The following is a 16,784-nucleotide window of genomic DNA, read 5'->3' on the forward strand; positions in this document are numbered from 1 at the left end:
CTTATCTCCTTCAAGGTTATTGAGAGTCTGCAGAGTAACTTGGGCTGAAATGTGTTGTTCCTGTTCAGTGCTGTAGAGCACAGTTATAAATAGCTTTGTACTGGTTTGCTTGCTCTGCATCCTGGGGAAAGGAGGTCTGTGAATTCCCCGATGAACAGAGATTTGATTTCACCTGGGAAATCCTCCCCTGAGTGTCCAGAGCACTGGGCCTGGGGGCCAGGAGGGCAGTGCTTTGGAATACTGCCCCTTCCCACGGGGACGAGCACAAGCCTGGGCCAGCCTGGAAGGTGAAGTAAACTGAACGCCAGAAAAACTGACCCGGAGTTTGTTCAAAGCTGTGCTTGGTTTGGCCAGGCCAGGCCTGCAGTGTGGCCCCTGTGCAGGGAGCTGAGGAGGAGATTTACTGAGGGGACTCTGCTGTGATGAGGAAAAAACCTCTTCCTCAGTGCATGGGGAAGTGCAGCAGCCTTTATCTGTTTAGCAGTGACACAAACGATTTGGTATCCTTTTATCAATGTGCATCACATTTGTCTCAGTACCTGGTACGGCAGTCTTGATATTAGCAAACTCTTGTAGTTACAAATCAGATTTCAGTGTTCTGAACTCCTGGGTGTAGTCAGTGAAGAGTAAGACTGAAATATGAACTCATTAGGAGTGTTTCATTTGCCAGAAAATTCCAGGAAATACCATTTTATACCGTGATTAAATTAAAGGTCTTGTACAGAACCATTCTCTTACCAGGATATCAAGAAGGATGGAGGGTGGTTATTTTAAGTCTTGGCATAAACTTTCTAGTATTTCAAGGCAGTTACTCTTCAAATCTGGCTTTGATGCTGTTCACGGATTCCTCTCCAGATTTGAGGCTAACCACACTTTTGAGGAAGTCAGGAAGGGGAAGAAAATAGCTCAGTGTAAGTGGAAGCACCCTAACCCGATGTGTGTAATTTAGGATGTGGTACCATGAACTGCACGGGCTGGAAGCTGCCCCTCTGCAGTCCTGGCGCAGATCCCCGGGCTGCAGGGAGCAGCTCGAGCTGGCCCTGGCCCTGTGCTGGCCCCGGGGCTTCGGGAGCTGCCCGGGGCCGGGAGCAGCAGGACTCGGCTCCAAAGACCCGGCTTCCAGCCGCTGGCCCGAGGGAAGGTGCGTGCTCTGTGCCCTGCGCTGCTCGGGGCAGGCTGGCAGCGCAGCCAGCGTTCCCAGCCCCTCAGCCTGGCTGCTCAGCTGGGCTGTGCCCTGCAGGGGCTGTCCCCTGCACGGTGGGGATGGTGCTGAGGCAGCCCCAGCCCGCTGCACAGCTGGGCTTGGTGCTGTGCCTGCAGGGTCGGGCAGGGCCGAGGTGTGCTGAGGTGTTCCTGCGCAGGCTGCGCTGAGCTGCTGTGGTCCAGCTCGGGCTCTTTCCCGGCTTTTCCAGCTGCTCCCAGTGTGCTCCTCCCTCCTTCCCTGCCCTCTTCCCCGGGGACACATGGACACACAGCCGCTGAGCAGGGATTTCCCAGCAGGGACACACAGGCAGCCTTGTGAGCTCCGCTTCTGTCCGTGAATCACCCCCCAAAGCCGCCCTTGCCCTCGGCGCCTTCCTGCGGGGCCGTGGCCGAATCCTGCCCCTGCTCTGGCGTTGCTGCTCACTCAAAGCCCTCCTGGTGTCAGAGTGTGCAGTGAAGGCTCATTGCTCTGACCCTCCCTGAAATCAGCTCCAGTGCCAGCTGCTGCTGCTGCTGTGCCTCTGCCCCGCAGTGACAGCTCCCTAACAGCAACTCACCAGTCCATACCTGAACCTTTGACGCGTATTTTCATGGCAAACCTGAATATTCACCCGGTATTTTTATAGGAAAATTCTGTCATTCTTGCCACTAAGAAATTAGCACGTTTCAAATACTCACTAGTACAGTTACAGGAAAGTTTCCCATTGTGTAAAACGCATTTCACACACAGCTGTGGTAGGAAAACAAATTAATTTTCATTTTAGTCAGAACCAAAAGATTTCAGGAATATGTCATGTGCTTTGTCTCTCCAGTTTTGTTAATAAAGAAGCTGATATTTGCATAAGCAGGTTGGTATAACCAGGAGTATTTTGTTCCTTTTGTAACTGATTTGCCTCTCTGTAACCCCAGCTCATTTGTGATGAGCCATTACAAGAACCTGCATTGCAGGGGCAGAGGCAGCCACTCGCTCTTGTCTCTTTTGCTTTATATTTTAATTTGACTTTATCTTTCATCATCAGTCCCACTAATAAATATGAAAAGGTTGTGTTCATTTATTTCTGCATCAGAAGAGCTTTGGTCTCCATGGTTACAGCCATGCAGCTTTACTTTCACCATAAGCTTGGCGCTTTTTTCCCTTTACAGACTTTGCAGTGGGTTCTCCATCTTGAGCTTTTCCACATGCATTTTTAAAACAAGCTTTTTTTCCATTTCTCCATATTGTACTTGATGCAAAGCCAATAATCTAAAAGGTACATCCTCTCCTCTCTTCCCTATTCAAAGAACTAAGGGGGGATAGTTTTCCTGGGCCTATTGTGAAGTAAAAAACTTCTAAAATGCTACAGGTGCAGGGATGGGCTGTGCTGCTGGTGGTCCTGGCTAAATCACACCTACACTGCAAAATGGCACATCCAAAGGCCCAGAAGAGCTGCACAGAAAGTTTATTTCTATCATTCAGGTACACAACAGCTTGTAAAACACTGCTCCTGGTGCAAAGGGTGTGCTGGAGGCTTCAGCCAGGTGGTGTTCATGGCATTTTAAAATTCTGCCATTGACTTCAAATTCTCCTGCAAAATGGGAGTGTTTGTGGAGCTGGCACTGTTGGCACAGGGCTGGCAGGTTTGACAGGCTGCACTAGAGCACTCTTCAAGCCCCTGATCATTTCAAATATTAAACATGAAGGTAAACAAAGTGAGATTTTGGACATTGTCTTCACTGATTTTGGGAGCTCAATCAAGTACAGACTCCTGGGATCAAATCTTGGAATAAATCTTCCCTCTCCACAGAACTACAACAGGGTCAGAAATCTGTGCTTCCCCTTAGAGGTGCCAGCCAAAGACCTGAGATGTAACAGAGTCAGGATGTCCTGAAGGATGAACCGTTCAGAATAAACTCAGGCACCTTTCCTAGACACCTCTTGGTTATCAAGAACGACTTACTTTGACTTTTGCCAGGAGAAAGTCTTCAGCTGGGGAGGCTCTGCAGGTCAGAGGGGCGAGGTGCCGGCAGGGGATGGCTCTGAAACAGAAACAGGGCAGAAATTCAGCTTCTTGCTCAAGAACAGGAAATAATACTTGAGGGAATCGTCTGCTAAAAGAGACAAGGGGGGTGGAATCATCATCGCAGAACTGAAGTTGCTCTCCAGTAATAATAACTGACTTTGTAAGCAGTGCTGAAAATGTGAAGTTGTTTACTCTCGCACCTGATTCTACAGACTTTGAAATCACCTTAGCTGGGTTAATATTAAACAGATAAAAATAGAGTAGAACACGGGGGAAATTAGTTTTAAAGCACAGAGAAATGCAAATGAATTAGTACCACTTGAAAATACTGACTACAGAAGAAATACAGAGAGGGATTTAGGTTTGTTTCTGGGGGTTTTAAGAACTCAAATAATTGATTAATCCCGAATTGAGGAGATAAAGTAATTTCTTTCTGTAGTGCAGCAATCCAAACCCCTAGGTAAAATCGCAGTCTCGCTGGAAAAGGAACCTGTCTTTCCCCTGAGGCTGATGCTCTCCAGGCCCTGAACTTCACCTGTTTCCAGAGGCCAGTTTGCTATTTAGATTAAATCCTCCCATGTATTTGTGTGCAACTGTCCTCCCTGTGTTTCACCAGCTCCTTCCCATGGGCACAACTTTCAATGTAACACAAAGCCAAGTTTTTCTTCTCCGACTCTCAGCGTTCACAAGCACTGGTGAGACAAGCTGAGCAATCTGAACTGACCATGGAAGTGCTGCTAATCATGACCTGCACCCCTGTGAAACAGAGAGAACAAAAAGCCTGAAGCAACAAGCTGTGAGAGCACCCAGCTGTAATAATTCATGGTGGGATATGAACACTGTCACTGACATCCCCAAAATAAAAGCAGAGAGAAGGAAAAGTTAAGACCACTCCAGTTTGCCAAGTAACATAATCTGTCCCTCATTTCTGGGGCAGCACTGCCAGTGGTCACCCCGGGAGCAAACGGGCAGACACTGGGCTGTGAATGACAGTAATTAAGCTTAACGAGCTGGGTGCCAATCTGCAGGAAGCTCTGGCCAGAGCAAGCCAGCTTCACTCTGGGCACAGCCTCTCCCACCAGCCTTAAAAGCAGCCTCTGGCTTTCCCACAGCTGATGAAACCTCTGTCCCACTCTGCTTTGTAACCAGTTACTTCAGAGTTGGTGAGAGCACTTACTATCCAAAACTCCTCCAAAAAGATGATGCCACAGTTGCAATAAGAATTTACTATTTTTTTAGATCCCTGTGATAGTAAATCTGATGCTTTGATGTCTAATACCTTACTCTTCCTATAACATTGCAGCTTTTTTGACTCACCTGCAGGTACCACGTTCTCTGTACCCCCTTGCCATGGGGCATTTTTGGGGGTGACTTCCCAGAACCGTGCCATAACCACTTCCAAACTCACTCCTCCTTTGGCTGCATCCCCCAAACTCAGGGAGGAGCTCTTGTTACCAGCTGGAGTTAAAGGAACCACTTCATTCTTATCTGAGGTTCAGCTGCTGAATCCCTGGGAAATGAGGCAAAGCTCCCAGTGCACACGAGGTTTTCCAAAGAGGGCCCAAGGAAAGCTTTTCCACAGTGGGACAAATGCCCCCCAGGGCAGGAAGAATCTCTGTGCTGTGCAGATGAAATAATTCTTTGGTGGTCAGGCTGCTGGGAAACTCAAAGGAGAAGTGAGGTGGTTGCTTGCTAAGCAGGAGGGGGATGTGGGGGAGAGGGAGAAAATGTCTTGAAATTCCAAAGGCTCTTGAAGTGATCAAAAGAGAAAGGTTTAAGTAGGAGCAAAGAGCTTTTTGCCTCCAGATCACTGATTCCTCTGTGTCCCCAGATCATAAAGGCCAGATTCACGCTGAGCTGGAAGCAGATCTCTCTTGACCTGCCCCTGTATTCTATTAACTTAAAGATCCAACAATGAGGGAATAAACTGAGAAAATAAAGATTAAAGGAATTACGGAGGAATTTACCATTTGGAAGGCAGTATAGCATGCTCAGATGAGGCCTGATCAAATAATAGCAATGAAAGGATTAAAACATTTACGAGAGCTATTGAAAAATCAAGCACACACCACTCTGCACTTGCAGGCAAATAAAAGCACTGGCATGTAGAATCATGCCTGGAAGATTAAAACTTCTGGTGGCAGCCTTAGAGACTTCAGTCAGCTGCATTTTAACAGGCAGCCAGGTTATCCAGGGAGACAAATTGTGTGGCACACTGTGGAAGGCACTAAAAGCGCCCTGGAGAAACGCAGCTGGAAGCCCCAGGCCCCAGGTGGCACAGCAAACACAAGGAGCAGGAAGAAAATGACCCATTTAAGGGAAGAGTGGTCACTCTGACAACTGCAGCCCAGAATCAGAACAGCAAAGCTGGGTCTAAAGGGGATCACTTCCAGGGTACATCACATCCAGGCGGAAATTCTCTTCAGGACAGGAGTAGTTTTGTCCTAAGGCAAGCACAGCAATGTCAAACCACTCCGACTTTCAGAGCACAAGCCTTGGAGCCAAATTTTTGCTTTCCTCCCACACTACATATCCTTCACTCAGCATTCCTTGGATTCTGTTCTCCATATGGAGCACCTTTATTATCACAGAAAGGCAAAGGAATCAAACTACTGCTCTGTAAGCCCAAAATTACTGAATGAGGAGCACAAGCTGCAGGATTTTCTTCCTGCAGAAACACAAAAGTCCTTTCCTTCCTGTTGTTCTGAACATTTCTGTGCAAGAATTTTGGAGCAAAGTCAATTCCATGCAAGCTCCAGAAAGCATCACATAGATCCTGTTGACTGAAACTGGTCATTAATGATAACCTTTCACTTACAACATATAATTTCCTCCAGACAAGGATAAATCAGGCTTCCCTTGTGAAGTACAATGCCATGACAATACAAAAAATCTGCCAAAGAGTTATTTGTATTTCATAAATAATAATGAGATACATGAAATCAAGAGAATTTAGAAAAAACACAGGAGAAAAAAACAACCATGTCCCACTTTTCCACCCTCAGTCTCTTCAGATCTGTTCAACAGCTGCAATAATGATCTGCACAAATCAATAATCTTGCAGAAGCCTTGGGAACGCTGCTTGGTAAGAGACAGGAGACAAGGATGCACACAGGAGTGTGGGATTCCGCAGAGGCAGGACAGCTCCCAGGAACTCACCACAAAATGTGTTCTGCGTGTACAGTCCCAGACGTGGTGCTTGGTCTGTTGCACACCAGGTGATGGATTCAGCTCCTCACTAATAGAATCATTTCCCCAGGATGCTGTTGCCAGAAGAGGAGCAAGTCCTTTCCAAGAGAAGGTCTGGCTGTGTTTTGTTGCCATTTGTGGCTGGTGTGACAGTCTGTGTCTGTGAGGCTTCCTCGGGCAGCCAGCCCTGCCTGTGGCGTGCCCAGACTCCCAGCTGCCTCGTGCTCAGCTTCAGGAAAGCCAAGAGGGAACTGGAGTGAAACAAGGAATGAGACAAACCAAGATAAATAAAAACCAACATTCTGAGCATCTCAACCTTCAGGAGCAGCAGAGGCAGAGACCTTCCCAGCATCCTGCTAGCACAAAAACTCTCATTTTATCAGTAAGGTAACTCCATGCATTCTTTGCCCTGGCTTTTACTGCCAGCTCTGCTCTCAGGTTCCCAGGTCCCTGTCCAGTGGGACAATCTAAGGAAGTGCCTAGGACAGGCAGATCCAGAGAGGGACTATTACAGCAAGGTGGTAAAAAAAAGAAAAAAAAAAAACCAACAAACACTAACAAAACCTTTGGGACAAGACGATGCATTTGGGGATGCTAAAGCTGCTGGTTGACAGCATTGTGAGGCTGCTGTCAATCAGCTTCAATGCCAGGGCAATCAGAGCAGGGTCTTGATGACTGGAAAAAAGCCAAATGTCATATTCAGCTTCCAGAAGGCTGAGGAGGAAGAGCTGCAGCATGTTCAGCCTAACCTCAGTCCCAACAAAAATATAGAGCAAAACCTTTTGGAATCAATTTCCAGCACTCCAAAGGAAAGGGGATGATCAGAAAGAATGAGCACAGCTCTGCCAAGGGTGAGCAGTGGGCAGTGACCCTAATTCCCAGCTGGGAAGGAGGCAGCTCTGTGGGCAGGGCTGGTGCCCCTCAGAGAGCAGCAGCTGCCCTGATCAGCAGCCTCTGGCAGGGCACAGGTGACACCGGGGATGGGGACCAGCACAGCCGGGCTGAGGGGTGGCCACTGAGTCAGGAGCTGCCTGGCCTGGGGCTGCCAGGCCGGGAGGGCTGGCTGGACTGACACCGGGGACAATCCACGTGCTCAGAGGCTGGACACCCCCACCAGGAGCAGAGGCTGAGCCAGCTGCTCCCTCAGCCTGAGGAAGAGCAGGAATGGGGATGGAAAGCACCTTGGACACTCCAGCAGATCCTGCAAGTGTCAGATTTAGCCTGGCAAAATACTCAATATTCTCATGCTCATTGGGAAGGCATTCCGACAGACAGAGACTGACCCACCCACAAGTCACAGGAGATGGAAAATCACACTCATTTTCCAAGAGTAATACAGCAGGAAATAAAGATCAGTGAGGGTTGGCTTGTATGCCAACTCTAGTGAGCAGCTGGGATGCTGTTCCGTGGTGGTACAGCAGAAGTTTGCCCACAAATACCAGAATAGCCAGCATGGCTTCACTGTCCAACAAAGCTGAGGAACTTGTTTCCAGCTGAGACCGACAGCTGATGCTCAGAGTATAAAAACAGGGCAAGTATGCAGCATTCCTGCCTGCAATACTCCCCTAACCTATAGGAATTTGCAGCATAAGAGTTCCTAGAAATAGAAAGATAACTTTGCTAAACAACTTTGATGAATTTTAACATATATAAATCTTCTTTCAGTCACAACTGCAACAGTGAGTTCCAAACTTCAGTGATGTATCACATGTCAAAAACCCTCCCTTTGTTCATTTGGAGACCATTTCTTGATAATTTCTACTTACTGTCTCGTGCAATTTCAGATTTCATAAACTCTACTGGATTCCTGTTCAGTGTGGAAAAGAGAAGACTAAAATCTGCTTAGCTGTTTCCCAAAGGGATGTGGTTCCTGACTCCTGCTCCAGATGCCTTTTCCAGTCCTGCTGCAACAGGATCAGGACTTCAGTCCAAGACGAAACCACAGATGCAGAGAGGGACACAAGATGGTTTTGATTTTCTTCATACTTTTCCTAATAGTTCCTAACTTTCAATTCTTCCTTGCCTGTAACTGACCTGTGAGCTGAAGGTTTTCCTGAGGCCATCTGGCTTACTTCATGATCTCTTTCTTTAATGGAAAATGCTGGTTCACAGACCAACACCACTCACGTGAGGCTCCCTCGCATCAGCCCCAACTGCATCATAATTTACCGACACCTTGTTTTGGCCAGAGTTCTCCTCTCAGTCTGTCAATGTTGCAAGGTCTCTCTGCAGCTCTCTGCAGTTGCCATTCCCTTTAGTGATCTCAAAATAACCATGTCAACAACCTTTCTCACCTCATGCTTTGCCTCTTTTTCCAAATCCTTTGTGATCGCTGAGCAGCCTGCTAGAGATACAGACAGCACCTGAAAAGGCTTCTTGCCAAGCCTCTTAGCTCAGGAGCATGTGAAATATTGGTGATCCCAAGAGGATGAAGGAGCCAGCACTGCACTTCCACACTTTGCAGGCCCATCATGGAGCATATTTGAATATGTGTCTTTTTGCAGCCTGGCAAGAGCACAGCCACAGCGCTTAGGTGGGAGGAGAACAGCCCAGACAGTCCCTCCCCTGATACAAGCCTCTGTTTCTTTCGTTTGTAAAAAGAAATCATGTTTTCTCTTATGGGCTGGGAATGAGAATAGTTTTGCAATCCCACAAGTTCCTGCTGCCGAGGGCACTCAGGAAAGGAAAGAGTTCAGCAGGAATGGTGGGGTCTCTGCATGGATTAATCAGACTTTTCTGGAGGAGGCGCCGCCAGGGAACCGTTCTCCTTCGGCTGTGTCAGCGGGCAGAGCAGGGCACAGCAGGGCCGGGGGTCCGGGCCACCCAAACCCGGCCCGACCCCGCCAGCCCGGCCGGGGCAGCGAGGGGAGCCCCGGGTCAGCCAGGCCGGCTGCTGGGGCGGCCAGCGCACACGGACACCCGGACGGACACACGGACACACGGACGGACACACGGAGACACATGGATGGACAGATGGAGACACATGGATGGACAGATGGAGACACATGGATGGACAGACAGACACACGGACACACGGACGGACACATGGAGACACATGGATGGACAGATGGAGACACATGGATGGACACACAGACACACGGACACATGGACGGACACACAGAGACACATGGATGGACACAGACACACACATGGACGCACATACAGACACACGGACGGACACACAGATGGACACACGGACACACAGACAGATGGACACACACACAGACACATGGACGAACACATGGACACACATGGATGGACACACGGACACACAGACACATGGACACACACAGACATACGGACACACAGACACACACACACACACACACACACATGTCCTGCGCGTCTGTTGCTGGCAGAGCACTGGGCAGTCCCTGCAGGTGTGCCCATACAGGTGTGCCAGGCAGGTGTGCCAGACAGGTGTTCCATACAGGTGTGCCCATACAGGTGTGCCCATACAGGTGTGCCAGGCAGGTGTGCCCATACAGGTGTGCCCATACAGGTGTGCCCAGACAGGTGTACCCATACAGGTGTGCCCAGACAGGTGTGCCAGGCAGGTGTGCCCCAGCAGGTGTGCCCAGACAGGTGTGCCCAGACAGGTGTGCCCATACAGGTGTGCCCAGACAGGTGTGCCCATACAGGTGTGCCAGACAGGTGTGCCAGGCAGGTGTGCCCATACAGGTGTGCCCATACAGGTGTGCCCAGACAGGTGTGCCAGGCAGGTGTGCCAGGCAGGTGTGCCCATACAGGTGTGCCCATACAGGTGTGACAGGCAGGTGTGCCAGGCAGGTGTGACAGACAGGTGTGCCCAGACAGGTGTGCCCATACAGGTGTGCCCATACAGGTGTGCCAGGCAGGTGTGCCAGGCAGGTGTGCCCATACAGGTGTGCCCATACAGGTGTGCCCAGACAGGTGTGCCAGGCAGGTGTGCCAGACAGGTGTGCCCATACAGGTGTGCCCATACAGGTGTGCCAGGCAGGTGTGCCAGACAGGTGTGCCCATACAGGTGTGCCAGACAGGTGTGCCAGGCAGGTGTGCCAGGCAGGTGTGCCCCGGCAGGCGCAGCCCCGCAGGGAGCACGCCCCGAGCGCCCTGCGTGTGAAACCCCTCCCAGCGGAGCTGGCTCCAGCGGCGTTCAGTGCCCAGCCGAGGCAAACACGCCAGGCTCATACCTGTCCTTTTTTCCCAGCCATACTGACACACGGCCTCTGCACAAAATGAACGCTACTGAAGCCCAAAAATATCTGCGCTGACTCTAAATTGGCATGAAAGAGCTTCAAACTGCCCTGAAGCACCTCCGGATTGGCTGCCAATGATGTCACACAGCCCCGGAGCCGGCGGAGCGCCGGGCTGGGGCGGCTCCGCTCCGCTCCGAGCTGCCGGCAGCGGGAGCGCGCTCCGCGGGGCCGAGCACGGTGTAACCGCGGTGTAACCAGGGTGTAACCGCGGTGTAACCACTGTGTAACCGCACCGTGTAACCAGAGTGTAACCACACCGTGTAACCAGAGTATAACCCCACCACAACCACACTGTGTGACCCTACTGTAATCACAGTGTAACCCCACTGTAACCACACCGTGTAACCACAGCGTAACTAACCGCACAGTGTAACCAGAGTGTAACCACACAGTGTAACCAGAGTATAACCCCACCACAACCACACTGTGTGACCCTACTGTAATCACAGTGTAACCCCACTGTAACCACACCGTGTAACCACAGCGTAACTGCACAGTGTAACCGCACCGTGTAACCAGAGTGTAACCGCACAGTGTAACCAGAGTGTAACCACACCACAACCACACTGTGTAACCCTACTGTAATCACAGTGTAACCCCATTGTAACCGCACCGTGTAACCAGAGTGTAACCACACAGTGTAACCAGAGTATAACCACCACAACCACACTGTGTGACCCTACTGTAACCACAGCGTAACTGCACAGTGTAACCACACCGTGTAACCACAGCGTAACTGCACAGTGTAACCGCACTGTGTAACCAGAGTGTAACCACACAGTGTAACCGCACCGTGTAACCCTACTGTAATCACAGTGTAACCCCACTGTAACCACACCGTGTAACCACAGCGTAACTGCACAGTGTAACCGCACCGTGTAACCAGAGTGTAACCACACAGTGTAACCAGAGTATAACCCCACCACAACCACACTGTGTAACCCTACTGTAACCACGCTGTAACCACACCATAACCCCAGTGTAACCACACCATGTAACTCCAGTGCAACCCCAGTGTAACCCCACGCTCACTGCCCCCTAACCACGCCACAGCTGCAGCAGACCCGCACCTTCCCCCAGGAGCCGCTGTGCCCTCAGGCCCGGCGGTGCTCACAGCCCGATCCCAAGGCACAGGACAGCCTTTACTTGGAGAGGAGCCTTCCTAAAGGGTCCCTTCCTAAAGGGTCCAGTAAATCAGCATTTGGGCATTAAAGACACACTTGTGCACGTTCAGAGCAAGTCGTTTGGTCTTTCCCAGCAGTTGTGACCTTATATTTCTAGTCAAAGGTGAGCTACGTACTGTGCCCTTCCCTTTCCCCACAGGCACCTGGCCTTCACTCCTGTTTGAATAAACTGCTATGGAAGTGAGGAACATTTTACACAAACTAACAAGAACACTATCCCAGGCTGCTCGCAGTCCTGTCCAACCTGGGCTTGGACATTTCCAGGGATCCAGGGGCAGCCACATCTTCTCTGGGCAGCCTGTACCAGGGCATCACCATGCTCACAGCGAAGAATTTCTTCCCAATATCCCATCTAACATTGCTCTCCGGCCATTGCCCCTTGTCCTGTCACTCCAGGCCCTTTTAAACAGTCCCTTTCCATCTTTCTTGTTGGCACCTTCGGGTGAAGGCTGCATATTGTCATCCACTGTTGTCCCTTCTGCCTTTCTTTGCAGTTTCATATTAAAGACAAATGTGCTAAAATCAGTCATAGGGAAAAAAGCCCCACAAGCTCAGTGTTTAAAAAACTCCCGCTTTCCTCGATTACTCCTAAAGGACCTCTTGACCGCTGAACCCAGTACATACCACGGGTTATTTCGTGTGGAACAAGTCCATTGACTTGTAAACACTCCTGGAAACCGGGAGGCAGCGCCAGCCCGGCTCCCTGCTCCCGGCTTAGGCAGAGCCGCAGTCCGTGTGCTCACACTCGCCATCTGCTCGGCAGCGTTTGTACCGCAGGAGAAGATGGGACTGCTGAGTAAAGACTCCTCAGAAGCGCGAGAGGATAACCCGGCTTCACCGAGCCATAAACTCGGGCTCGTTTGGATTTTCCTTAGAGCCGCACACCCCTCGCTCTCTCACCGCCCAGCGCAGAGGCACCTGTGTAAAACGGGCTGCTGTGCACCGCTGCCTGGCAGGGGCGGCGCTGCGAAACCGGGAGAAGCCGGCCCGAGCCCGGCCGTGTGGAGCGCGGGCAGCGAGGGACCTGGCGGGGACAGGCGGGGCCGGGCGGCGGGCGGAGCGCGGGGATGCGCGGCTGAGCGCGGGGACGCGGAGGGATGCTCGGGGATGCTCGGGGATGAGCAGGGATGAGCGGCTGAGCGCGGGGACGCGGAGGGATGCTCGGGGATGTTCAGGGATGCTCGGGGATGAGCAGGGATGCGCGGCTGAGCGCGGGGACGCGGAGGGATGCTCGGGGATGTTCAGGGATGCTCGGGGATGAGCAGGGATGCGCGGCTGAGCGCGGGGACGCGGAGGGATGCTCGGGGATGTTCAGGGATGCTCGGGGATGAGCAGGGATGCGCGGCTGAGCGCGGGGATGCGCAGGGATGCTCGGGGATGTTCAGGGATGCTCGGGGATGTTCAGGGATGCTCGGGGATGAGCAGGGATGCGCGGCTGAGCGCGGGGATGCGCAGGGATGCTCGGGGATGAGCAGGGATGCTCGGGGATGAGCAGGGATGCGCGGCTGAGCGCGGGGATGCGCAGGGATGCTCGGGGGCGCACACGGAGCTGCCGCTGCTGCGCAGCAAAGCCCCTTCCCCGGAACACCACGACATCAGCTCAGAGTGCCCGAGGCCACGGGACCGGTGATGGAATGTGCTCCGTTTTGGGAAACAGGCATGGGTTAAATCCATTCTTTTCAAAAATTAGATTTACAGTACAAATCCCTTCTCACTCCCTGGGAAACTAAGGAAGATCAATTCCTTGCCCCAGAAGTCACACGCAACTGAGAAAAAGGGCTTTAGCAAGACATAGTGATGCCATGAACACCTGAGCACAAGGCATTCTTTAGACTGAAAACTCCTTCACCTGGTCCCAGATCCTTCATCCTTCACACCCACACCCTTTTACTGCCAGTCCAGCTCTCTCCTCTGCACAAAGGAGCCCAGGTGTTTCTTGAATTCACTTTGTCTTTCCAACACCTCACTCATTACTGTAATAATGAAACCCATATGGTTAAGTATTACTGCCCTCCCTATCTTCCCCAAGGCCCTTTTCCAGAGACTTGAATTCACTTTATAACTTTATAGCTTTCCCTGTACTACAAAAAGTTGCTGAGGTTTTATGAGCACCTTTCATGATTCTGAAGGCTACTATAAAATGGCTTATTTACTTAAGCCCATTTGAACACGAGAAACCAAAGATGAGTGTCTCCTATTTTCAAAAGCATCTTTGTCCAAGATCACCCCTTTTACAGCTTTCCACTTAAGAGACACTTCAAGAATTAATGTGGCAGACTGCATATATTAAACTGGAAGCTCAGAGACAGAACAGCTTGCATGAAGACAGCTGCAGTGATTTTCAACCCCAGTTGAATCCTGAGTATAAATTATGAACTTGTTTTTATAAAGTAAAATGTTTGTAAACAGATAATAATTTTATAGGGTTTTTTTTCCTGTGCAGAATAAAAATAGGAACAGAATAAACACAGCAATTTTTGCTTTTGTCACACTAAGACCACAATTTCCACAGACATTCCTCTGATGGGACACCGTTCCAGAAGTATCTATTACATGCTTACAGCAGTAAGGAGAGGAGCATAACGTGCTTGGAGTCAATAATCCACAGAAATATGGTAAAACAAAGTTCCCAACACGCTCACCACAACTATGGCTGGCAAGAACAGAAATTCTCAGTGTACTAACAAAATCCATTAGAAATGTTTAACCCTAACATCATACAATCTGCAGGATGTTTCCTCATCTCAGCCAGAATAGACCATGTAGCTGGTAGAGCACAGACCAAGAAAAACAGTATAACCAAAGAAACCCTGAAACAGGAGACAGAGTCAGCCTTCCCTAGTAAGGCAATTCTAATATTTGGGAAATGTGGTTATTTTCTCTTAACAGCAGCTCTATAAATGGCACACCTGTAACAAAGTTCCAGCCCAGGTTTAGGAAGCGGAGCCCTGACCCATAAGAGTTTCCCACACATCGTTTTTTAACACGGAGCACACCCAGCCCTGACATGTAAATGTGGCACTGAGCCTGCACTGCAGACAGAAATGCAAGTACAGACAGCAAAGCTGCTGCAGCTGCAGCCACCCTCCCTGCCCCAGCAGCCAGGCCTGCAGAGCTGCAGTGGAACATGCAAACACTTCCATTGCAGTGTGAGCAGCAGCTCTGCTGTGCACCAACACTTCCATCAGTGTGTGAGTGTCCCTCTGCTGCAGGGACACACCAACACTTCCATCAGTGACATCAGTGACTGACAGGGACTGGGGTGAGGAGACGATTCCTGCTAGTGACTGGCACCAGCAATACCTGCCCTGTAAGCAATCCACTTTAACTCTGCACAGGGCAGTGTTTGTAAAGTGCTGCCGAAGGAAGATTTTTCCTGCTTTTCGAGAGCAAGCATCAGAGCCAGCACCCGTGTGCTGCAGAGTGCATTTCAAGCTGAACTAACCAATAGTCCCTGGCACTGACACGGGGGAGGAGCTCTGGTTCCTATTTTCTGGCACAGATCAGACCGGCTTACAGAAAGGCAGCGTTTTACAAATCTTTACATATGTAGCCAGCAGCTTTTGTCAGTGAGATCCAATTATAGCTTAAAAACAATTCCTATGACAGAAAAGAGACGAGAGCGCTAATGAAGGTGCCTCTCTGACAAATCAAGTTTTTTCTAGTTGTTTTTGTTCATTCATTTGATCTTGGTACTGGAATTTTGTAACAAGAATTGGCTCAGTATCTTTCAAAACATAAAGGGCCTAATCCCTCCCATTAGAGAACAGGAAGTCAGAAGCCAATCTTAGCACTGCCTAAAAAAAGGAATCTGGATTGTTATTTTAACTTCTTTGTTGCACATAAATGAGTGCATTTTTTCCCTGGTGCCACTGCAGCATGATGGCTCAATTAAAAGCTGATTCTCCCCAACAAGTGGCACCTGTTTACACAAGAGCTTTGCCCCAGGTGCTGTCTCTGGAGCAGGGGTGGCTCTGCAGTGTTCCCCCTTGCTGTGTGTGTAACTGCTGATGGTTGTGCCTGTGCTGTCCTGCCTGGCACAGGTGACAAGGACACATCTGCTGCAAAGCCTTTTTACACTGCTGGGAGTGCAGTCCAACACAATCCGTTCAGGTGGGACAGGCAGTACTTGTGGATTTTGACTTCTGCTCTTGCCCACTTGAAAACTGCAAACCGTCACTGTCACAGCACTGTGACAGCTGAAATCTTGACTTCTGGGCCTACTGCATCCTCTCCCTTGAATGTTCCCACTTTGAACTATTTCTTTCTCAACGCACAACCAGCTAGGGCTCTCAAACCAGTGAATTCATCAGTCCAGGTCACAATGGAACTGGATGAACTCCAAGCGTAGCTGCAGGTAAAATAAACTGAACATCCCCCTAAAGTTCTTAACATTAAATATTTTAGCACATGCTAGATTTTTTTGTTTTCTACATTATTAAAAAAAAAAACGGCCTGTAGTACTCAGCACTTGAAAATTAATGAGTTTTAAATATGAACATAGTACACCCCCTGTTTTAAAATATTCTGCTCTATTTTCCCTCCTCTCATCTTTCCCATCTGGTATGGTTCAGCATTAATTTAACAAATATTTTTCTTCAAGACTGTCAGAAAAATCTCATAGCACTTTGAAAACACCAAATATTATCTTGTGAGGTAAATTAGGACACAAAAAGTAGTGTGACATACATGTGATCACACATTGTCAGTGGCAAAGAATAACAGAAATTGCAATATGTGCTGCTCTGGAGTCTTCAGGAAGAGAAACTGCTAATATACAGCAAAGAGTGAGGCTGACACCTCCCTCAAGTTACATTTGAAGGAGGATCCACAAAAGTTAAACAGTGCAAAGTCTCCTCATAGGAAAGATTTCTTACTCCAGTGATTTTTTTTCTGATAAGACACAGCTTGCTGTCTTCCACGTGAAGCAGAACCTGAACTTCGCAGAGCTCCTCAGCTCTCCTGAGCTT

The 16,784-nt window shown here is 49.7% G+C and overlaps 1 protein-coding gene across 1 annotated transcript in view; it reads left to right on the plus strand.

Annotated features, from left to right (window-relative positions):
- The window catches only part of RIPOR3 (RIPOR family member 3), a 207,959-nt gene that overhangs the window by 108,967 nt on the left and 82,208 nt on the right, over positions 1 to 16,784 (plus strand). The gene's annotated exons all lie outside the window — the stretch shown is intronic.

Source organism: Anomalospiza imberbis, chromosome 17 (assembly GCF_031753505.1).
Source record: "Anomalospiza imberbis isolate Cuckoo-Finch-1a 21T00152 chromosome 17, ASM3175350v1, whole genome shotgun sequence".
Lineage (NCBI taxonomy): Eukaryota > Metazoa > Chordata > Aves > Passeriformes > Viduidae > Anomalospiza > Anomalospiza imberbis.